General features: G+C 44.8%; 1 long non-coding RNA gene and 1 pseudogene across 2 annotated transcripts; one reads left to right on the top strand and one right to left on the bottom strand.

The window, feature by feature from the left end:
* Positions 1-1252: 1252 nt before the first annotated feature.
* LOC311597351 (small ribosomal subunit protein eS25-like) lies at positions 1253-1611 on the bottom strand (annotated as a pseudogene). Its single transcript has one exon. The product of its transcript is annotated as a small ribosomal subunit protein eS25-like (transcript).
* Positions 1612-3832: 2221 nt separating this feature from the next.
* LOC311597588 lies at positions 3833-18223 on the top strand. Its single transcript, XR_014779274.1, has 3 exons — positions 3833-4147; positions 7190-7217; positions 17951-18223. It is a non-coding gene; the product is annotated as an uncharacterized lncRNA (long non-coding RNA).
* The last annotated feature ends 5650 nt before the right edge of the window (positions 18224-23873 follow it).

Genomic DNA, 23873 nt, shown 5'->3' with positions numbered 1-23873 from the left:
CAGCATTAGAGGAGTGGGAAGATGCCTGTGGAGGCTCGTCAGGGCTGCAGGCATCTGTGCAGCAGAGCCAAGTCTGTATTTGAAAGTCATGCATTCTCAGCTCTCAGTTTGATTGGGTCCAAAAGGAAAACAGGCAGGCACCAGAGCAAGTCAGTGCAACCAAGAAGGGTGCAGCAGAGGCTAGGAACAAAGCTGAAGAACACCCCAGAACATATTTGATCTCACAGGAATTTTTTAAAGATAGAATATGCACATATTAAATAAGTATACAAAAACAGCATTGACACACAGTGACAGCTTCCAGAACTTCTGCTGTGCATCCCAGAGAGCAGACTTCCTATTTCCAGTATCTTGAGGGTCGTTAAGAATAAAGACACTGGTCATGGTTATGCACACTGCCATACTAATGATGGCTTCATCAATCTCCATGCATCTCTTCCTGAATTCTCCTGCAGCTCATACCTGCTTGGAGATGACTGAGTACCGGGCAAAATGAAGAACGCAAGTCCTGGCTTAGATTTATGACCTCCTTTATCACTCAAGGTAAGGCCTTAAGAATTCAGAGTATTAAATTTTTATCTAATTCACAGGACTAGATTAAATGTTGAGCTATATGATAGATGAATCAGGAATTAATTAGTGTCAGTATTCATATAAATTGCTTGTGATAAGGAACAATAGAATCATGGGAAGTAGATACGATGCATCATCATTTCTCCTTATTTACCCCAACCCAGAGGTGAGCCAGGAGAAAGACACAGTGTACATTTGAGAAGTGTGGGCAGAGTGGTACCTAAATTATATTCATTTCCTTTTCAAGTAGTCAGGAGATGTGCTAGGCACCTGAAATTGAAATTCATTGTTCAAACTAGCCAAATGCTTCCACTCAAAACAAAAATCTGGCAGCTGGAGAGATGACTCGGAAGTTGGGAGCTTGCTTATCCTTCAAGGACCAGAGTTTGCTTGTCAGCATCCACATCACATGGATCACAACCACCTGGACCTTCAGCTCCATGGATTCTGATGCCCTCTTCTGGCCTCTGTAAGCACCAGCACATACCCAAAGCACACACAGAGGGACACCCGTACATGTAATTAAAAATAAAAGCAAATCTTTTTTTTTTTTTAAGTCAACGTCTGGTTTGGGGGTGGTGTTCTTGTTGTTTTGTTTTGTTTTGTTTTTGTGGTTTTGGGTTTTTTTGTTTTGTTTTTTGATTTAATAAAGTTTTATTTTTTCAAATGTATACCTGATTTAGCCCGCAGCTGGGGCATCTCCACCCTTTGTGTTTCTTGTGTAAATTACTTGGGCTCTGGGCTTTGAAACCAGCTTGATAAGTCCTTTACTAAGTAGCTCCTGAAGGGCTGCCCTGGCCAAGGAACCACGAATCTTCAGTCTCTCAGAGACCAAAGCTTACAAGCTTATAGTTGGGAACTTCCTTACAGAGTTTGTCATATGTGGCTTTGTCAAACAGGACTAGATTGTTGAGCTTGGCTCAAACTTTGCCTTTGGACCACTTCTTTTTGGCCTTGCCACCAGACTTATTTATTGGATCTTTGTCTTTTTTTGGCCAACTTTCCAGTATCTTTCTTCTTCTTGTCCTTCGGTGGCATGGCAAAGCTAGGAGAGTGGCTATGACCACTGCAGCCTCACTAAGATATCGGAAAAAAAGGAAGCCTGGCTGGCCAACAGTCCCAGAAACGTCTGTCTGCCTCCATTTTTTGTTTTTTGTTTTTTGTTTTTCTTGTAACATTATCATTCATTTTGACTATGTAAATGACCAGGGAAAAATTTCAATGGCAGAAATATTAGCACTCTCACACTATGTGCAGTTTGTCAACATGACATGAGAGAGGGTTCAGTTGTTACTAAGATGAGTTCACACACATTCAGAAGTCACTCCGATTGCACCCAGAAGTGCAGGGTGAGGCCTGGTGGTCACCACCATAGGCCTTTCCTGTCTTCTGCAATGATGGGGACCCAGCAGCAAAACAGTGAAGGGCCTGAACCAGAGAGGTCCAGAGGCAGAGCATTCCCTAAAGATGTCAGGGTGGGTAAAGTGAAGCTGGGGTGACAGAAAGCTTCCTTTTGCCATCATAAAATATCCTGAAAAGTAGAACTCTTTGACCTTTCAAATGTCATGAACTGGGCCAGTGAGATGGCTCAACAGATGGAAACATTTGGTCCACAACTCACAGCCAGAGTTTTAACCTCAGGACCCACAAAGTAGAAGGAAAAAACCCACTCCCACAAGTTGGCTTCTTGGTTCTACATATGTGCTGTAGCACACGTGTGCATGCACACATAGACTAAGCAAATGGAAAAATAATTAATAAAGTATAAAAAATGAAATTAAGCATCATAATCTAACTATTACAATGACTGTCCTCACTCATAGCTACAGTATTCCACACTGACTCAGTTTCTCTGGTTAGCCTTGACTAGGACAGCAAATAATACAATGTCTCTGAAAAGACAAAAACAATCCTTAGAGATGCTGCATGTTTGCATGAGGGGCAACTTGGGGCAGGTACAGGAGTGGAGGCAGCTTCGCTACAGTTCTTTTCTGTCTAACTATACCATCTGTGAGTTCTCCCACTGAATATAATCAGAGTGGTTGCTTTTGTTGTTTGTTTGGGTATTTGGGGGTTTTTGCTTGCTTTTTTGCTGTATGTTTCTGGTTTTGATTCAATAGTGTCTGACTATGCTCAAGTTCACAATCCTCCTGTTTCAGCCTCCTTAGTGCTGGGGTCACAGATATGCAGCACCCTGGCCAGCAGCTCGATACCTTGTAGTATCTAGTTTATCTGCCATATGTCTCTCCAGTGCACCTACCAGCTGCACTGGAACATTTACCTCCTTGGAACAAATGACGTAAGGAGACACCTGCCTTCCGTGGACATAGTCTGTTGAGATGCCAGGCTAGGATTATTGAGAATCATCTGCTGTGACTGGCTGCGACAAAGGTATTGTAGGAAGAACATAGGCTGCACGTAGTTTGTTGCGTAAAGAGTCAAATAGGAAAGCAGCTTTGAGCTACATTTCATTTATTTTTAACACTACATTAAACATGTGGTAAGTGATCTGGGCAAGTGAAGCTGTAGACGAAACAGACTAGAGATGAAGGTCTTTTATGCCGACCTAAAGGCTGAGGCACAGTCTGGGAAGGCCTGTTATCAAAGCACTCATCAGTTGGGGAGGTAAGTAGCTTCTCACTGACTCACACCAGTGTACTCTCCCACCAACAATACAGGAGACACCGTGTTCACCATACACATGACTGCACTATTCCCAACAGCCAAGCCAGGGGCGTCCAACCTACATGTTCATGATCAGGTGGGTGGTTTTACAATGCAGAGTATACAAATAATGGAGTTTTTGTTCAGCGCCAAACAAAAGTGGAATTGTGACACCTGTGGGGGAAATGAATAGGTTATTATGCGAAGTAAGCCAGTCTAGGAAATAGCAAACCTATCACTGTGTACAATGGAAGTACAGTAACTAAAATAGTTGTTGTTTTTTTCTTAAAGACTCCTCCCCAACCCCCCATGCTATGCTGGCTGCCTTCCATCTTTAGCAAGCAATGTCCTTCAGGCCACGTGTACCTCTCCAGTGAGGTGACTTAGGGACAATCTCTGGCCTGGTTCCAAGGACAGTCCACTCTTGGTTAAACCTTTGTCCCTCCCTCCTTCTTTTCTACTTCCTCTCCGTCTGGGCTGCTCGATTACTGGATCTAGAGGCATGTATCAGAAGAAGAAAAGCTGCATTCCTCTCCACCGTCCTGGGTCATGGGTCACTGGGCACTCAGGAACGACACCGCGGAGGGCTGGAAGACGGCCACTGCACGTCCACTGCATCCCATGCAGTCTCTTACAAGTGCATTAAAAACCAGTCATTCTAACTACTCCGCTCCCCAGGGAGCAGATTGCCACAGCTCCGTGAAACTCAGAAGGAGGGCACAGCACAGAGATGCGACCTGAAGGTGAAATCCAATGTGAGAGGGTGATTCGGATCTCAGACGCACCCTCAGACGCTCTTAGAGGCGCTACTTATGGCACTCTCTCATCAGGAAGACACCACGGTTCTGAGCCTCACATCCTTCCTAGAGAAATAGAACAATGGAGAAAACTCAAAATGCCTGGGGTGCAGGTAATAAGCACGATGGGGAGAGGCAAACATGGATTGAGAATGTAGGCCAGGCCCCACCAGCTGCTAAGAATTGGGAGAGCACGAGCCCAGGGTGGAGCTGCTGTAGTGGAGCCGTGTGCTTCCTAAGACACGCAAGGACTGCACACTGGTGTTGGGGGTATCGACCAGAGGCGACCATTTAATCCAATAGGACTGCAAAATAGTGTTTGGGGGGGCCTCGACCAGAGAAGACTGTTTAATCCAATAGGAAGATTTTGATTAGCCAGCCGGTGACCCCAGTGCAGCACTGAGCCTTTCTCAGGGTGAGCTTTTAAGCACACACACACACACACACACACACACACACACACACACACACACACACTCACACACACACACCACACACACCATGTCCTGAGCTGGAAGGCACCCACCTTTAATCCCAGCACTTGGGAGGCAGAGGCAGGTGGATCGCTGTGAGTTTGAGGCCAACCTGATCTACAAAGTGAGTCCAGGACACCTAAGGCTACACAGAGAAAAACCAAAAAACAAACAAGCAAACAAATGTGTCCTGGGTTGGCATACTTTAATTAACAAGAGCAGTTGCCCAGAAGCACATTGCAGAAGCTGAAAAGCAAGGCTGGTACATTTTGAGAATTCCCCAGCTCTATATGACTTTGTTGACTTGGGCCCTTGTTTTTATTTTTTCACAAGTGGTGCTGTCTACACACTGAGTTTTACAGCCTGAATGGAACTTCCATCATGGAGTCGGTTCTGTTAAAGCCTGGGGCCCTGGTACATCAGCACTGTAGGGACCCACAGCCGCATTGATGATAGGCTGAAGACAGTAAGATTGAAGTCTCTAAAGCTAGCAGGACCAGGAAGTCGGAATGCAAACGCTCCCATGCATATTTATTTGGGGTGAAAGTTAATATTTTGGGTTACCATGTTTACAAATTGAAAAGAATTTCTCTAGTTCTCCAAGTTCTGACCTTTTGATAGGATCAAACTTTCTGATCTGATACTTCTTCAGAAAGACAGTAAAGAAGGTGACAGTCAAGGCTGACTGGGAATGTGGCTCAGCGATATAGTCCTTGCCGGTCATACAAAAAGCCCTGACTTCAATGCCCATAACTCTAGTGGAAGTTTTGGTTTCTTTAAAACTCAGTTGTGCTTCGTAAATATGTTTTTGTTTTCATCTAAATGCAGGATATGGGACTGCCTTAGTTTATCTAAAGCTGAGAATTGCCTTGTGTGACTCAGAGAGGGGCATGGTCTTCGCCAGCTGGAGACAGTTTAATTCTGAGGACTCAGGATGTAAATGTGAGAGCCCCAAAAGAGAAGACATAAGGACTTTTAGGAGACCAACAAAGGCTGCTTGTTCATCCTGCAGTGTTGGCTGTTGCTGCTAGATATCCTGATGCCTGAGATTTGTATTTTTCCAGAGAACCCGATGGCCCTAGCCTTCTACCTTGGCTGCATAAAAGCTGGGAGTACAGTTGTGTTTCATTGGGAGTCAAAGACAGGCAATCCCTGGGGATCCCTAGGCAGATATTTTGGATAAATTGATGAGCTCCAGGTTCAGTGAGAGACCCTTGCTGAAAAATTCAGGTTGAATACGATTGATAAAAATTCAATATGTTGGACCTCTGACCTCTATCTTCATGCACCTGCGTTTTTGTACCTATACCCACACACACAAAAACATGTACACATAATACCCACCACATATACACACGTAAATCTTGCTGAGATTTTAAATGGAATTATAATAATCTCTAAATAAATTCGGGAGGTTTTATACTTTAACAATATCAACTCTTTTAATTTAATCATAACATACTTCTCAATTTATGTAGATTTGCCTTAATTTCTTTCAGTAATATCTACCCTTCCTCAGAAAGTCCTGGACAAGGTTTGTAAGCTTTATCTAAGATACTTCTCACAGAGGAAGTTCATAATCCCGGAAGCTGTGTTCTTCAGTGTCCTCTGTGGCTATAACTCACAGGTGGCAATAGTGTCCACCAGACTCACTCGCAAGTCTGAGTCTGGGCAAGTCGAGGATTGTGCCGCTGTGTGGAGACATTTTTCTGGTGGATGAACCTCTCTGCTCTGGAAATTTGTGGTTGTGCCATCGAGAGCTGGAGGCAGCCACTAAGTTTCAGAGTGGAATGGGGATCAGGGAGTCAGCCGTGGCTATACTGCTGACTCTCTCCAGAGCACTTGCCTACCTGCTTGTAAGATGTGTTTCGGTAACCTCTGCCCCCATGGGAGAGCACTCAGCCTGCAGAGGCAAAGACAGCTGTGTTTGCCACTGACTCTGTTCATCCAACTCTAAAAGAACAGTGTTTAAAATTTAACTTCTACCTCCTATGTGCAAGTGTGACTCACATAGTTTTAATTTAACAACCGATCTAACTTGCTTTATCAACCGCACTAGGATTTCTAGATGTGTCCATTCTCTTCGGTGATGATGATTTTATTTCCTCCTATTCAACTCTTTTCATTTTTCTTCTCATTCCACCTTCATATATGGATGTATCCATGCATACATTTGTGTTCGTGTGTGTGAAGGTGTGCAGACACATGCCTTCATAAGGAGGGAGGAAACTAAAGGTCATTTTCAAGTACTACTTCCAGGACACCATCTACTTTATTTGGCCTAAGACTTGCTAATTCAGCCAGGCTGTCAGGCCAATGCCCCCTCTCTCTGCCCTGTCCCCCTCCCCCCACACACACCCATGCTGAGATGCAGGCACCAGTCTCCATGCCCAGCACGGAAAACTGAACTTAGGCCCTCATATTTGCACCGCAAGCTCTTTACAGGCTGAGCCAGTTCCCTAGCCACGCATGGTTTATTCTCATATTCTTCCCCGCCTCCATCTCTGTTTAAATATTGAGTAGACTTTGCTTTTGGAATTAGCTTGTGTGGAGAAAAAAATTTGTTGCTTGATTAAATTTGTTTAATGGTTTCCACTCGGTTCAAGGTTTTTTTTATTACTTTTGATGAATTTCACCTTTTTGTTGCTTTATCAATTTATATCATTTTATATCTTCTTACAGAGTGTTACTGACTCTCTGGAGCAGCTATGTAAGTATCTCTTTCAATTTCTATTATTATTTGTACCTTCGTAGCTTGGGTTTTATTATAGGGTTTTCAGTGTTTACATTTTGTGAAGGAAAGTTGATGTAATGGCCGTTTGGCTATGATTGATTCCCTTATATAATGTCTGCTGATATACAGGGTCTTGGCACACATGTATGACATGTTCCTCTTCCCACTGATAGTGCAGGCTGATGGAAAGCAACCTGAGTATTCCCCGAGGTCCTTGGCTATTCAACTGTGAATGTTTCCTTTATTTTCACAACACTGTAAACCTTAACCACTCATTTCTTATAACTACAAAACTTGCTTGACATTTTATTTGGAGGAACTTTATTTGTCCACTTAGGCTATTAAATATATTTGTTAAAATAAATTGATGTTGTTCACCCTAAAATGTATTTGCTAAGTCTTCAATTAATGAGCCTATAACTTTTGGTCTACAGACTAAATATTAATGACCCCACTACTTTATATATACTGAATGATTTTCTTCCCTAATGAGAAAACATCAGAATCCAGGGAATTCTTTCTCTGGTGTCTGCTTGAAGTAAATGCTATCTTTAGCAGATTCAGATGGAGAGGCTCTCTTCTCTGTGAAGGTTGAGTGTATTTGAAGCAAAGGTCTTTAAAAAAAGAGACACAGAGTGATCCAGACAGGCCTGCTAGGTGGCTTCATGGAGATGACATTATTCCGTAGTTGGTAAAGTGGCTTCAGGCCAAATCTGTTCTCTCTGTGTTGGTCACTGCTTGGATGTCCTGTGTAGAATGACCCTGAAAATTACATGTGAAAATGCCATTTCTCTGCCTGGGCTTTTGAATGGCAATTAGACAGATTCATGATGAATGTGAAATGAAATCCTATTGAAGTGACCACCTACATATCGGTAACGTGAACGAAGACACAAGGCTCTGGGCAGAGGTGATAGGAGGGTGTCTAGGGTGTGGAAATGAGACACACAGTGTCCAGGGAACAGATGACAAGCTTGTAAGAGTCCCTGGCTACATAGAACCGATCTGGAGTCTTCACAATTCAAAGGGTAATTAAAACCACTGGTGAACTGAGTAACCCAGAAAGCAGGTCATCATGTCTTTTCTCTCTAGAGCAAAGCTGATGTTCTATGCTCTGTCCTGATGGCCCAGATCTCTAATTGCAAAGGAGGTGTCTCCTCAGAGGAGCGCTGGACTGTGGCCTGCTATGCAAGATACACAGGTGCTCTGGAAATGTCGAGTAGCTTGTTTTGTCACTGAGCCCCAAAGCAAGCAGGTGAGGGTGCCCTCTGACCCCTGCTTCCTGGCCAGTGATTACTAATGAAAACTGCAGCCTTCGTAATGCAAAGGATGCAGCTAGCTGGCCGCTAGCCACTCTTTAGGACCAATGCAGGGGCCAGGTTAGGATGGGGGCAGATTACTGAAAATGCTCTTCTACCTGAAGAAATCCACTGTTGAAATGACGAACACTGTCAGTTAAATAGACTTTGGGGGTTGAAACAATCTGAGCTGTTTTAGAGCACACATTTGTGGGAGAATTCCGTTATGTTAATTAAGATCACTGCTACATGCATTCTTCTGTCTTAAATTCATTTACTCTCGTCCGTTCCAGCACTAGACAGTCACTTCGGAGGGCTCTGTGCTCAGCGGGAGGATAGCTCACAAAGTACACATTGCAAATAGACCTTGGCCTGTGTTGCTTGTTAAGTGTTAAATTCCTTTGAAAATGTTTTAGCCAGCAATACTTGTTGTGATGGCTACAGAACTCTATGCCTCCAATGTCGTTCTCCTTAGCAGATTTCCGTAAGAGAAGAGTGACCAAGTCCCACCCACCACCGTAGTGCAGACATTTCTTCACACAGAAGCACAGCCCTACACCTTGGTTTTGTAAGCAGAGAAGTTCTGCCCTCAACCCCAGGCAGCTAAAGCAATACTCTGAAGCTTCCTAGTAAGAGAAAGGAGGGTGTTAATCTATCAAGTGGAAAAAAAAGGGGACTAGAAAGCGGATTAGGTTTTTGCCTCACTGTAAAGAAGATGTTGGGCTGCCTGGTGGTGGTGCTGCACGCCTTTAATCCCAGCACTTGGGGGGCAGAGACAGGTGGATCACTGTGAGTTCGATGCCAGCCTGGTCTACAAAGCGTGTCCAGGACAGCCAAGGCTACACAGAGAGACCTTGTCTCTAAAAACAAAAAAACAAACAAACAAACAAAAAAGATGCTGGGCTACAGGGCTTGAATCTTGTTGTTTCCCCCCAAAAAAGTTTTCTTTACAACCACACTTATAACGACACTAATGTCTTAATGAAAAGCTATTTCTCTCATGTTCTTATATCTGGTGTAGAATCTGTAATAGTCAGAGAGTTGCCACCCGCACGCACTGTATGGAGTTCAGAACAGTTTCTTCCAGATGAAAACTTACCTCCAGTAAAACGTCAAGGTGAATCTACATGTGGATTTTGGGCATCTGTACTAAATATTTTAAAAAGAAATTCTCATCCTATAAATGCAGTATGCTCTATTTTTAACTGATCACAAACTCTTTCTTGACTTCCTACCCCTGACCTTTCATGATTTTGATTATTATTGGCAGTACAAATACGCACTGACCCAAGGCCATAGCACTCAGGGTTAGCACTAAAAATTCATTACCACAGTAATGTTGACCTAGCAAAATGGCCATCCAGCTTCATGTAAATGTTTCAGAGGCCCCAGTATTGGAACAATAGTTGGAAACACAAGATACACAGAGCATGACAGAGGTTCTGAAGGCAGGTTAGAGAGGGTGGAGGGAGAGGGTTAGGGTGTATCCAGCAAGCCTGAGGGTTAGACTGAGGCACCGCCACTTTGTCCCATACATCTCAGGGTACCCAGAACAGAGAGGGTGTCTCTGAACCACACATCATTCTTCAAAAGAGGAGCTACCCACACTTCCGGAGGTGAGCTAGGAGATGGTTCATGTAGCTCCTCCCACCCAAGTCAGAAACTGAACTCTGAGAATCCTGCAGGGTCTGTGAGGAATCAGGGTGGCCCACAGGAAGTGTTCAATGTGTATTTTTTTTTATTTGGTTTGGTTTTCTTTCTGAGACAAGGTCTTAATGTGTAGCTCTGCCTGGCCTGAAACTCACTATGTAGACCAGGGAGTCATTAAAAATCTCAGAGAGCCACCTGCCTCTGCCTCGCCGGTGCTGGGATTAAAGGTGTGTGCCACCGCCATGCCTGGAGACAATACGTACTTTTTAAAGAAACCAAGAATCCATGTTAAATTGACATAGTACTAAATACAAATTCATCTGCGAAATCCAAACCAGATGCTTTCTTTTACAGGATCCTGGCACATAAGGATGCAGAGGCCGATGGACAGAAGCACGTCCAGCAGCTCCCATATAGCCACTGTCGCCAAAGGGCTGCTGCCCTCACACACCCAAGCTGCCGTACTCCTCCGTGTTGGAGACCATGGCAAGGCTCATAGTGATAAAGAGTTCTGTGGGTAGAGAAGAAACCTGGGGAGGGGCAGGGCGGGGTGAGGTTGGCTCACAGGAAGAAGGGACACATCTTTCCATTCTCAACTTCTGAGGTGTGAGGATTCCAAGCAGTGCTCACTGTGGTGGAAAGCAGCCATGACTGTGGAAGTCACTGTTTTCCAGGATGTCTCACCTGCTCCCAGGGCAGGCTACAGTGCTGCAGGCTAGGGATCTGCTCCACGCTCTCAGGAGCCACCATGCAGAAGAGAATTTTTGCTTGCTCTGGAACCTGGGCTCCTCTTAGGGGATCACTGAATAAATGTCATCTGCTTACTCTAATAGCTGAAAGGGTGGGCAGACAGTGCCCAAGGATGACAGTGCAAGTCAAAACTTTGAGGAAAATGGGGGCACACTCACCTGCTCACCATGGAAATTGTGCAAGCATCCAGAAGCATAATTTTGATCATGAAGACACCGAAGTATGTTCTCATTAAACAGTGTGTTCTAAGCCCTGTTCCCAGGGATTGGTGATAAAGTTAATATTTCTCTCTAGGGTACCCAGGCTAAGGTCGTCATCCAACCCCACTGGGTTTATAGAGCCGTGCTGTGGGCTGCAGGTGCTGTAGAAGTCAGGGGAGGTTTTGTAAGCACTAGCCAAGTTTCTGAGACTGGAAGTTCTGCAGTCTAAAGGCATTCTGGTGGTGTGTGCATCAAGCCACCATGAGTAGAAGGGTACTGTAGTTTCCTACTAGGGAGAGCTTATGGGGGTGTACCATAAGGAGGGTTGCTCTGAATCCATGGTATAGTAAGAACATGGTAGCCCAAGGAGGAAAGGCGAACTCTGGTATCTGGTCAGGAGCTTTTGAAGCATCAGTTTCTACCTTGGGAACACATGAAATTTAAGGGATGATTTGGCTGTCCTTTACTGGGAGGATGCACGGTTCCCACATAAACTGCAGCAGGCTTCCAAGCCTGTGCTGCTGCAGCCTGCATGACAGAGCACACCAGCTCTGCAGAGAAAGGCCTGCCTCTGCCTCTGGGGGATGCTTAGCAGGACGTTATAGTGAATTGCTCCCTGGAACCCCACACTGGGAGCTTATTTCTTCAGACAAGAGAGCACTTGAGATAATAGCATCAGATTGAACACCGGGAGGAGCCAGAGTCCATTTTGGCAAGTTAAAGGGCCCCAAAGTCTGATGCTTTTGAAAAGAGGAAAAAATGAGCCCTTGATCTCTGTTGTGCACCAGGCATACACTGAGGGTACAGAAAGCTGAGGAAGGAGCTCACCCAAGGGTTCCACCTTAGTGGTTATGGGTGGTAAAGTGTGCTCCTCTATGCTTTGAAGACAAAAAACCGCTGGGGGAAACCTCCTCCCCTCCCTCCCTTCCTCCCTCCCTCCCTCCTCTCTGTTTCTCTCTCTCTCTCTCTCTCTCTCTCTCTCTCTCTCTCTCTCTCTCTCTCTCTCTCCCCCCCCCCTTCTCTCCCTTCTCTGTTTCTGTGTGTGTGTTTTCAAAACCGATAAGAAAAATGGAGATAAGTCGTTAACAGCCATTTCTTAGAAATTTGCTTAGCACCAACAAGCTTTCCAGGGCCAACAGGTCTCCCAGGCCTTTGATCAGTGGGGGCAATCTTTCAAGACTTCAGTAAAGCCAATTGGCGACTCTGAGCACACTGGGCTGGAACAGCAAAAATCAAAGCATGATGAAGCGTGCCCTGGCACCCACACTAAGCTCATTCCAGACAAGCTCAGCTTGGACCAGTGAAGCAAGGCAAACCACATGATCTACCCAATCACAAGACACGTCATTCTTAACTGTAGAGGACAAATGCATGTTTCCTTCTGGTGACCCTACAGAGACCTCTATGCATGTCAAATGTTCCAGAGACTCACGTTCTGCCTCCTTGGCAAACTTCATGGAAAACAAATTATTTGTTCCCAATTGGTTGGCTCTGCCTGTCTCAAGGAAACTTCTGTCTGGGAAGCCGAAGCGACAGAAGTCTACCAGAAGCCTGTAACCGCAGGCCTGCGACCCTCTGCGGAGTCTGCTGAGGCTGAGGAAGCTGGGTCTGCTGGAATCGTGCACAGGGCAGCCACAAAACAAGGCAAACTGTAGACAAACTGGGGATCTCTGGTATGCCCTCAAAGCAAGTGTTCTGCTTGCTTTAATTGTCAACTTGATGTAGCCTAGAATCATCTGAGATGAAAACTTGGATTAAGGAATGATTTAAATCAGATTGGCTGATGGGGGCAATCTGATTATTAATTCATATACAAAGGTCCATCCCTCTGTGGTCAGCATCATGCCCTACTGAAGTGATCTTAAGGTGTATAACAAACTAGCTAAGCCAGGCATAGTGGCACATGCCTGGCCTGTAATCCCAGCACTTGGGAGGCAGAAGCAGGGGGATCTCTGTGAGCTCAAGGCCAGCCTGGTCTACAAAGTGAGTCCTGGACAGCCAGGGCTACACAGAGAAGCCCTGTCTCAACTCCTCCCACCCACCCCCCCAAAAAAAACAGAAATCCAGCTAAGCTAATGAGCCTGTGATGGAGCCAGCAAGCAGCTGTCCTCCATGGCATCTGCCTCAGCTCCTGCTTGACTTCCTACTCTGACCTCCCTTAACAACAGACTGTGGCCTGGAAGTACAAGCCAAGAACGCACTGGCTTTTCTCCCCTACGACGGTTTTGGTCAGTGTTTTACCAAAGCAGCAGAATGGAACTAGAATAAGAAGTAAAGGGATTAGCAGAGTGTTGATCCAGTCCTGCAAAGAGTTTAAACAAAGGTGTTGTCTTAGTTAGGATCGTATTGTTGTGAAGAGACACCATGACCATGGCAACTCTTATAAAAGAAAACATGTAGTTAGGGTTGGCTTAGAGTTCCATTATCATCACTGTGGGAACCATGGCGGCTTGAAGGTGGACATGGTACTAGAGAGGATCGGCAGGAAGTGAGTGTCCCACTAGACCTTAACAAGAACATTTGAGACCTCAAAGTCCCACCCCCTAGCGATGTAGCTCCTCCCACAAGGCCACACCTACTCCAACAAGGTCCCACCTACTCCAACAAGGCCACACCTACTCCAACAAGGCCACACCTACTCCAACAAGGCCACGCCTCCTCCCTTGGGGCCTCTGGGGGCCATTTTTATTCAAACCACCACAGGTGGAAACCAACCGACGGTGCTACCAGTAAGACAATAAGAGTCCTAAATCTCGTCTCAGCAGGCACACTTGGCAAACACACCAGCTGGATAGGACATATGAAGAGAAGACACACTCATTTCCTCTAGAGCAAGCATGGTTATGGCTTCTACCCACTTCTAGACAGAGCCATCCGCGTGGCAACCGTAAGCTACTCATGGTGACCAAGCACTTGAATTTTGGCAGCTGGAAGGCAATGGGCTGTCAGCATAAAATATGCATCAAATTTCAAAAATAGTATTCTAAAAACGGGCTGGGGATATAGCTTAGTTTGTAAAACATATCTCTAGTTGGTTCAGTCCCCAGCGTTATATGAACAAGACACAATGGTACAGCCTGCAATCCAGACACGCAGGTAGTAGATGCAAGGGAGCCAAAATTCAAAGGCATTCTCAACTGTGTACTGATTTTGAAGGAAAGGCAGCCAGGGACACAGAATATCTTATGAGGCAGACAGATGGACAGACAGGCATATACACAAGAATCATGAAATAATTTCATTACTAAATTTAAATTTTTATTACATTAGGAAGATAGTTTTGGGTATATTTTATTAATGGAAAGATAGCTTTACAGATCATTTTGCCTGTTTCTTATTTACTTTTTAAACATAGCTTCTAGGACACTCTTTTCAGTGCCATATTCTCTCTGGAGAGCAATATCTGAAGAATTTCATCCCACTCTGTGGAAAAGAACTATCTGCAACTGTGCCCACCGTTACTAGCCAGAGAAGGTACTTGGAGGGTCTTTCCTGAGCATCGGTGTATCCAGTTTGCCCATCCTTAACCCCAGAAGAATTCAATGTATCCTTCATTCACAAAAATCTCAACTCATGCGAATTTCTACTACTGCTGCACTGAGCTAGATGCAGCCACAGAAGCAGATGGTGGTGAGGTCACAGCGAGGTTGTGAAAGCCATGCTGACCTGGCTTGTCTCATGAGGTCTCCACAAGCAGGACGGCCCCCCCCCGTGGCTTCCAGGCGCATTTGCCTGGTGAGTCTGTGGGTGCAAAGGAGACCCTCTGTGATGAGGGATCCCAGACGCTGTCCTTGCTCAGCTTGTTTTGAAAAACCAACCAACCAACAAAGAGGAATTCTATGCATCCTGCCTGTCTTCTTTTAAAATAAAGTGAAATAATTTTTTTTGTTTGTTTATTAGTGTGTGAGATGAGTTTGAAGGAAGGGTAAAAATGTGCCATGGAGAAACTTAGAGGCAATAAATAGCATGGTGCCATTTATGACAGGCAGATTCTAATAGTGTTTATTACAGGAGCTTACGGAGCTCCTGGAGGGAGACACATGTCTGCAGAGAGCAGGCGATGAGCAGAGGCAGACTGTCACTGCCCCAGGGCAAGATGAGTTATTATAAGATAAATAATCATTCCATTATTTAGACAGAAAGTAGAATGCAGTTTTACCTTCTGGCAGAAAAAAAGAAGCATCCTTGCCAATGGTGATAAAGAGACAAATCACATACTTAGAGACACGTGTTACAGAACATGCAGTGGTCCAGTTCTAAAATGTTTACTGATATATTTACCTTTAAATAGATTATGAGGGCTAATATTCTTAGACAAGTAACTAAAGAGGTTAAGAAAAATAATAATTACTCTGAAAAAAATGGGCTTGATGCGAGCAAAAATCAAAATAAAACAAAAGCAGTCGAGAAAATAGAGCTAATGAGGAAGGATGTGTGTGCCTGAAATCCTAGCTACTCAGGAACTGAGGCAGGAGGATTGTGAGCTTGGGTTACATAGTCAGATTAAGGAAGAGAAGGAGTCAGGCCTGGTGGCACACACCTTTAATCTCAGCACCCAGGAAGGCAGAGGCAGGTGGATTGCTATGAGTTCGAGGCCAACCTGGTCTACAAAGGAGTCCAGAACAGCCAAGGCTACACAGAGAAACCCTGTCTCAAAGTAAAAAAAAAAAAAATTTTTTTAAAGGAAAAGAAGAAAAATAATTATTTATTAATTAACCCAACATACCAAGTAACAGTAGTCACAGCCATCAGGAGCCAAGGCTGGGTAATAAAAGTGACTGGAAAATGCAATTAATAAGCCATTGTTTCTTAACTCTATTATAATCATTGGTTCTTGAGGCTACTGCCAATGCTCAGGCTGCAGTGTTAGCACACAGAGTTCTCCTGAGTGTGAAAGTGAAAATGAACTTCATAATGAAAGAACCTGATGATCGCTCCCCGAGACGGGCTGATGACTGTGAGACACCGATGACTTCCTGTGAATGCTGTGTCTTCTATGAAACGTTCTTTATCCAGCATCCAACTGAGCCCAGAAACCACAGGACTCCATATGATACTGTAGCAAAGGAAGCTTTTCTCAGGCCACCAGTGTTCCCGCCTCAATCTAAAACTGAAAAATAACAAAGTCAGATGAACAGGACAGGAACACACAAGTTCATTTGGTTTGATATATGAAAATGTACAACTTGCAAAAGAAAAAGTAAGTCTTTCTCCCCTAAAAAGGGAAATCTGTATGTTTTAATGTTAAATCTGATGAAGTTGATGGTTGTGGAGAAATATGATCCAATCCATTTGATTAACTCTTGCTCCTTGAACTATAAGGGGTGTGTGTGTGTGTGTGTGTGTGTGTGTGTGTGTGTGTGTGTGTGTGTGTGTGTGCATGTATGTGTGCATGTGTGTGCATGTGTATGTGTGTATGTATGTGTATGTATGTGTGTGTATGTGTGTACGGATGTGTACGTGTGTATGTGTGTGTGTGTGTGTGTGTGTGTGTGTGTGTGTGTGTGTGTGTGTTTCTGGATGCTGGTGAGGCCTATAAGCACTGCTTTAATTTCTGGTCCATTTTCCTTCTTTGTTAGAGCTTTGCTTGAATTTTGTTTTTGTTTTTGTTTTTGGTTTTTTTTTTTTTTAAATAAAATCATTCATACTACATCTCAATTGCTATCCCATCCCTTGCATCCTCCCATTCCTCTCTCCCTCCCGCTTTCACCCCATTCCCCTTCCCTATGACTGTGACTGATGGGGACCTCCTCCCCTTGAATATGATGCTAGGGTGTCAAGTTTCTGCTTGGTAGTCTGCTATCCTTCCTCCGAGTGCCATCGGGCCTCCCCATCAAGGGGACATGGCCAAATAAGGGGCACCAGAGTTCATGTGAAGTCAGTCCCCAGTCTCCACTTAACTGTGGAGAATATTCTGTCCCTTGGCTAGATCTGGGTAGGGGTTTGATGATGACTGCACCAATTGTCCTTGGTTGGTGCCTTAGATCAAGCAGAACCCCTGGGCCACCTATTCCACTCCTTGGAATATACCCAGAAGATGCTCTAGCATACAACAAGGACATATGTTCAACCATGTTCATAGCAGCCTTATTCATAATAGCCAGAACCTGGAAACAGCCTAAGTGTCCCTCAGTAGAAGAATGGATAAAGAAACTGCGGTACATTTACACTATGGAATACTACTCAGCTATTAAAAACAAGGAATTCCCGAAATTTGTGGACAAATGGATTGAACTAGAAATGATCATAATGAGTGAGCTAACCCAGAAGCAGAGAGACTCAAATAGTATATACTCACTTATATCTGGACACTAGGCCAAGGGGCATGTCCCTTGAAAGTCTTCACTTAACAGGAAAATGGGACAGTGGTGAGGACATCCTAAGGTGAGAGAAATATAGGAGATAGGGAAATAGATGGATCCAGAGGGTCCTAGAAGCTTTGCTTGAATGTTAGTACTTTTATAAAGCTCTTTCTTGAGCGTCTTCTTACATTCTGAGGTGGTCCCACATCCTGCCTTGTGACTACTTCCTCCCACTCTTCCTGTTCTGTGGGTTGCACACAGGCTCATCCTGCTGCTTAGCACATGAGCCATCATCAGTCAGCTCCACCTGTTGTTCACCTTACGGTCACTTTCTGTGTTGGCCATTTTCAGTGTCCCTCATCACACAAGACCGAAAGCTGTCAACATGCCTCCCCAGAGACTCAGCCATTCTAAGCAAGTTCCAAGCTTTTCCCTCATCCTTGCCCAGCAACGCTAAAGCTCTCCCAAATCATACTAACCCCAAACCCTGCCTCTCACTTCTGTTCCAGATTCCTGTCTTAAACCTTCCTGGGATCGTCAGAGAGCAAAGGCACACATCAAAATTTACGTGAGTTAAAGGCAATTGTACAACTGCCTGTGTAGCAGAGTTCTGTACAAGGACAAGGTCACTGCAACCAGCAGTTTACATCAGACTCCTGCAGGGACAAGCAAACTTTGAATTTAAAGTCACATCTGAGAAGTGACTCTGTGTTCCTTGCTTCCAAGTGTGATGAACTTTGTATGCTTGTTTAAATATTAAAAATTGAGAGTATTGCTTTAAATGACCCTGTCTAACATTTGAAACCATAATATTTTTGTTAATATCAAATCGTTAGACGTATATTCCAAGATTATGCAGTAAGCATATTTTTATATTGTCAGGCTATGGAATGAGACAACTTAATTCTATGCTGTACTTCCAGAAAAGAAATGATTTTCAATTTCCACTTAAAAATATACTCCCAGAGACAGTGGCTGCCTTGTCAGGAGTAAATGATTCATTTTACAAACTTATCAAACATACATTCGTGATGAGAGTGGGGTTACCTACTCAGCCTGGGCTTGGTGGGTGAGTAGCCAGCATAGCCAGACACAGATATAGACAGGCAGCATAAGGAAAGGAAGAAGCGAGCTCTCACTGTCACAGATTATTTCAATTAAACATTGATTTCAGCATGGCCATCAAAGTCAAAGACAGTATACACAAACTGTCCTTCTATGCCCGGCAATAAGTAATCAGAAATGCAGTAAATGTCACTTACGATATTTTTCAGATAACTGATAATAACCCCAGCAAAGCTGTGCAATATCTCTATACTAAAGCCATTGAGTGACACGGCAAATCTTTATTCTTAAATGAGTAGAGGATTATAATATGATCATAGATTAGAAAATTCAATATTGTCAAGATGGCAGTTATTTATTAATTGATCTACACATTCAACATAGTATCAATATAACTTTGCCCTGATTATTAAAAAGATTGTTTTAAGATATCTGTGGAAATGCAATGTTCTAGAATTGACAGGAATATCTTGAAGAAATAAAAAAAAATAGAAAGAGTGAAAAGTTGAACTGAACATTTGCTAGCTGTTTTAAGGCTATAAACATTCAGATGGATAATGACCCTGCCGAGGCCTCCGGTTCTCTGGTCCTCACAGGGCCCTCCAGGCTTGGGGTGGTCAGCCCCATGGACCCCTTAGCACAGGGCTATGATTTCTTCCATATTTAACTGCTAGCTCATTCTTCTTCAGCTAGTCTTTCCTGTCCACGTCTGCATTTTCTCCTGAATTTTTGTCTCTCTCGAATCCACGGCCACTGTCCTGCAAACTCAATATACCTTCTTATGGCCCAAACTTATGGGCCTTCGCTTCCCCCTCAAAGCCCCGCAAGGTCTCACCGACTCTCTCTGCTTGACCTTTAAGCAGTGTGAGCAGGGAGCCGTGTCTGCGGAGGTCCTTCACGGATTGAGACTGACCCATTCGTTGGTTTAAAACAAGAAAGTTAAATGTAGCTGTCAGATCTTTCTTAAAGTGGTCAAAGCAGTTCACGGCGAGAAAGTTTCAAAACACACTGTGTGGAGGAGCTCCTGCCTGAGAGGCCACCTGATGACCTGAAGATGGGTCACATCCTTAGGTGCCGGAGTTAAAAGCTCAGGGCCAGCCGGGTGTGGTGGCGCACACCTTTATTCCCAGCACTTGGGAGACAGAGGCAGGTGGATCGCTGTGAGTTGGAGGCCAGCCTGGTCTACAAAGCGAGTCCATGAAAGCCAAGGCTACACAGAGAAACCCTACCTTAAAAAAAAAAAAAAAAAGCTCAGGGTCTGGTTGTTGCGACACCCTTGGAAGCTGATAGAAGCTTCAGCAAGGGGACCTAGTGAGAGGGTCTTGGGGTCATGTCTTTAACGGGGTCGATAGGGTCCTAGTTTCTTTGTCCTCTTTTGCGTTCTGACTTGTGATGTGAGAAGCTCAGCCCTGCCACAATGTGCCACCTCCGCGAAGACTCGGATAATGGGGCCCTTTGATCTTAAGCCCAAGTCTCCAAAACTATGAGTCAAGATCAATCTCGGCTCATTACAAGTTAATGGCCTCAGAAAAGAAACCCTGCTGCATTCGTGGAAAGCTAAAAAGAAGGAGGAATAGACTGGAAAATGGAGGGCTGGAATGTGAAGAAGGGACTCAGAGAGCAAGCAGGCTCCTGTGGGATCCTCAGCTGAGCGGCGATTCTGTTCCGGGCAAAGAGAAACAGGAAAAGGCAGCGTCGCCCAGAGCTCTGATCAGCGATGGTGAGGAATCTGGAGAGATGACAAGTTGCAGGAATAGCGGAGCGCATGGTCCCCGCCTGTCCTTGGAGGGAACGTTGAGCAAATTACACTCATTTCCTTGTAAGCTTAAACTTGGGCTTCAGTCTTTGAAAAGACGCTTGGTGCGTTTCCAAATGCAGGGAGTGTTCTCGATCTGCACTCCCGAGTCTACGATTAACAAGACAAATTGCCAGCCTGAAAAGTGATCCGTCCAGGTCAGCCGAAGGGAATGCTGCCCTGAATAACGCAGGGCACACACTTGCCGGTTTCTGACCTTGTTAGCCAGGCTCTCCTTTTTTCCTTCTAAGATTTAAGCGCTGTTTATTCTCTGGGGAAGCCTTCGTTTTTATGCTCCTTAAAATACCTTCAACTTGACATCTCCTTGGATTCCCAGTACACTTGAGGACGCTGACCGACAGAGAATAGAATGCTGGCTGGCCTCGGCCCTGCCCCAGACCTGTGCTGAAGCTGGGAGCTGCTCTCTCTCCCTCTCTTTCTCTCAATTAGTTCTCTGCACATGTGGCTCTGACAGCATTTCCTCTGCCTCCCAGGAGGGTGGTTGAAGGCAGAAGGGCAGGGGCTGGAGGTGCCTGGCAAAACGAACCTAGCTGCTCATATTCCGCTTTCACAGCAGGGTGCTGTAGAGAAGGGGTCTGCACACCCACCCACTGCCCTGTGTGCAGCAGGTGCCGAGGTGTCAACTCTGGTTCCACTTTCTACAAAGAGGTCCCGGCAATCTTCTCTCTGCATTTGGGTCCAATAAAAACCTGCCGTGGTAAGCCATCATGTGTGTCCTGTGAGGCTTCTTTCTTCAAGGTTATAGCTTGACTGGGGAAAGACTACGCACATGAAAATCTTATGTAGTATAGGATATAATCATACTCTTGACTTTATTTTTAAAGGGTGTGTCTCAAGGCTCTTTCCTCATTTTAAAGCAGGGTCTAATGGAACTGAGGCTGGACTTGAACTCACTGAGGGCCTGGCTTTCCTAGCTCTACATGGAAGTGTTGGGATGATAGGTGTTGGATGCCCGAGTCCACTTTTATTCTGCCTGTATATTTTATCCTCTCCTGTGACTTTAAGTACAACGTGTGTGTGTAGAGCTATTGATGGCTATATTCTCAGTCGTGACTCTCTCCTTGGTTCTAGAGTCTATGTCTAAGCTTAAAATTATCTCCCCTCACATCAACTCACATCTGAAAACTGATGTGTCCCTTCCTCGTCTCCCCTTGCGGCCTCTACCAATAGCCTCTGTACAAAAATCTCGCTCTCCACCCCATCATGCCACAGCTGTCTTGCTTTTTTAATATATTTACAGAACCAACTCTATCTGAAAGCATGCTTTTGTTTCCTTTGGGTGCCATTTGGCTAAATCTCTAACAAGAATACCTGTTTCAAAAAATAACCTGTCAGGAAATTCTGTCAGGTAAAGTGAGGACTGAGAATATAGCTGTGGCTATCTCTACCCTCACCCGGTATTTAGAGTTACAGGAGAGGATGGAATATTATACAGAAAAAAATAAAAGTATATTCAGGCATGGTGGCAGGGTACCTACAATCCAACACTTCAAGGTAGAGATAGCAAGGCCAGCTACAAGTAAGTTTAAGATGTTTGAAAAATAATGTAAAAAAAAACACCCAAAGTTATATAGATGCTTTGTACGCACAGAGGACGATGTCATGTCACAGCTCCTGTAGGTGGCTTGGAATAGTGCCCAAGAGCCCATTGTCAAACACTGAGCCAGTTATTAAACACAGCCTTTGTAAAAGCCAAATTAAATCAATTTACATTGAAAGAAAGCCTATTAAAATAAGCGTAACAGATGCTCATCACTCACCTCTCTCACGACGTCATCATCCGTCTAAGGCTGAGTCTGGTACCTGACGACAGGAACACCTGCACATGCTGTTACGCCACTCTCTGAGCTATGAGGTCATCATACCTGACGCAGACGCCTTTGAACGATGACTCACTTCTGTCCCGCTCAGCCACGGCGGAAGTGTTCATTCAGTGTTAGAACTCAGCTTGCCTTTTTGCTGAAGATCCAGCTGTGAAGTGGTGACCAGCAAACTACAGAGACCATCACAAAGGGTGTCTCTCTGAGGGATGGTATAGAGCCATACATTTGGAGTCCAGAGGACAATTGTCAGCCATAATCGCAGTGGCTTCATATACACACTGGAAGATTCTGAGTAGTTGAGCAAAAGCCCAAAGGAAGAGCTAGAGTGCATGCCTTGACAGTGCTTGTGTGTGTTGGGGAGAGGGAACGGACCCTGCAGGAGGAATAGAATGGGGGGCCCAGACCTAGGTCTTATCTTGTAGAAACAGACACTACTGACATGCTTAAGCCGCCCTGTGGCATGATGGACTGAACACACACAACAAACCCTCAGCAAGGATCTGGCCAAAGAGATCGAAAGAAAAGAAGGTTCACACTCCAAATCAGCAAAGAATCGAAATGATCACTCAGGATGTGCGAGCTAAAGACCCTCCCACGCTGAGAAACTGATGTGCTTCCGGGATCGTGAAAAGCAAAGGTGCTTTCTGGCAAGCCTGGTAACCCCAATTCGATCCCCAGGACACATGTGGTGGAAGGAGAGAACTGATTCCACCAAGGTGTGCTCTGACCTCTGCACCAACACACACACACTCACACACACACACACACACATACACACACACATGTATACACACACACACAAATTAGAGTAAGAGTCCATATTTTACTTGTTCAGCAGTCAAGAGCCCCCGGGGTCTTGCAGAAGACCTGGATTTGATTCCCAGCACCCATAGGGTGGCTCACAAACATCTGTAATTCCAGTTCCAAGGGATCCAGTGCCTTCTTCTGGTCTCCTCAGGCACTGCACATATGTGAGAGCCAGACATGCATGTGAGCTACTTGAAATTAAACTAAACTATAGTCTGAGGACCTCTCGGCCCTGAATAGAGAAAACTCATGAAAAAGTTTAATCAAATTGTAGAACACAGGTGATTATTCGATGGGGTTCAATATAATTAACTCTCCACAGGAAAAAGTCCCAGGAACCTCCTAACATAACCCTTCTACTGACCACAAGTCCCCATGAACCTCCTGGCAGCTCCCCTCCACTGACAGGAAGTCCCCATGACCCCGCTAGCACACCCTCTCCACTGAGCTGAAAAGTCATTTTCAATGTATTTACTTAAGGATGTGCTTCTTAGCGTGGCTGAAGCTCATTAGTAGCAGCTGAAAGTAATTAGAGGCCTAATTAAAACAGAGTAATAAGGTGGTTTAGCACTAATGGCACGAGACTCTTGTTACCTACTCAATTGGAGCTCTTTGTGTCTCATCTGTAATGGGGAGAAAGCATGTGTTCTGCCAGATACAAAAGGGGTCTTGCAGAAGGTAGCAGCAGAAGAAAAACTCACTGTCTCTCCTCTTGTGGAAAGCAAATCCCACATCCAACAGCATGAGTGGTACCTGGGCTGTCTTTCATCTTGATATGAAGACAGGTATCTATGGAAACAGCAGCTTGCGTGTAGAGGGAGAGAACAGAGAGACCTTAGCACTGCGCATCGGGCTGCTGAAGGACAGAGCAGCTCCTAGGAGGATGTGAGACCCTTCTCCAAATAGATCACTGTAAACTGT

Source organism: Acomys minous (genome assembly GCF_964271855.1).
Source record: "Acomys minous genome assembly, chromosome: 5".
Taxonomy (NCBI): Eukaryota; Metazoa; Chordata; class Mammalia; order Rodentia; family Muridae; genus Acomys; species Acomys minous.
Note: the sequence above shows the minus strand (reverse complement) of the source record. Positions and strands in the feature narration are given on the sequence as shown.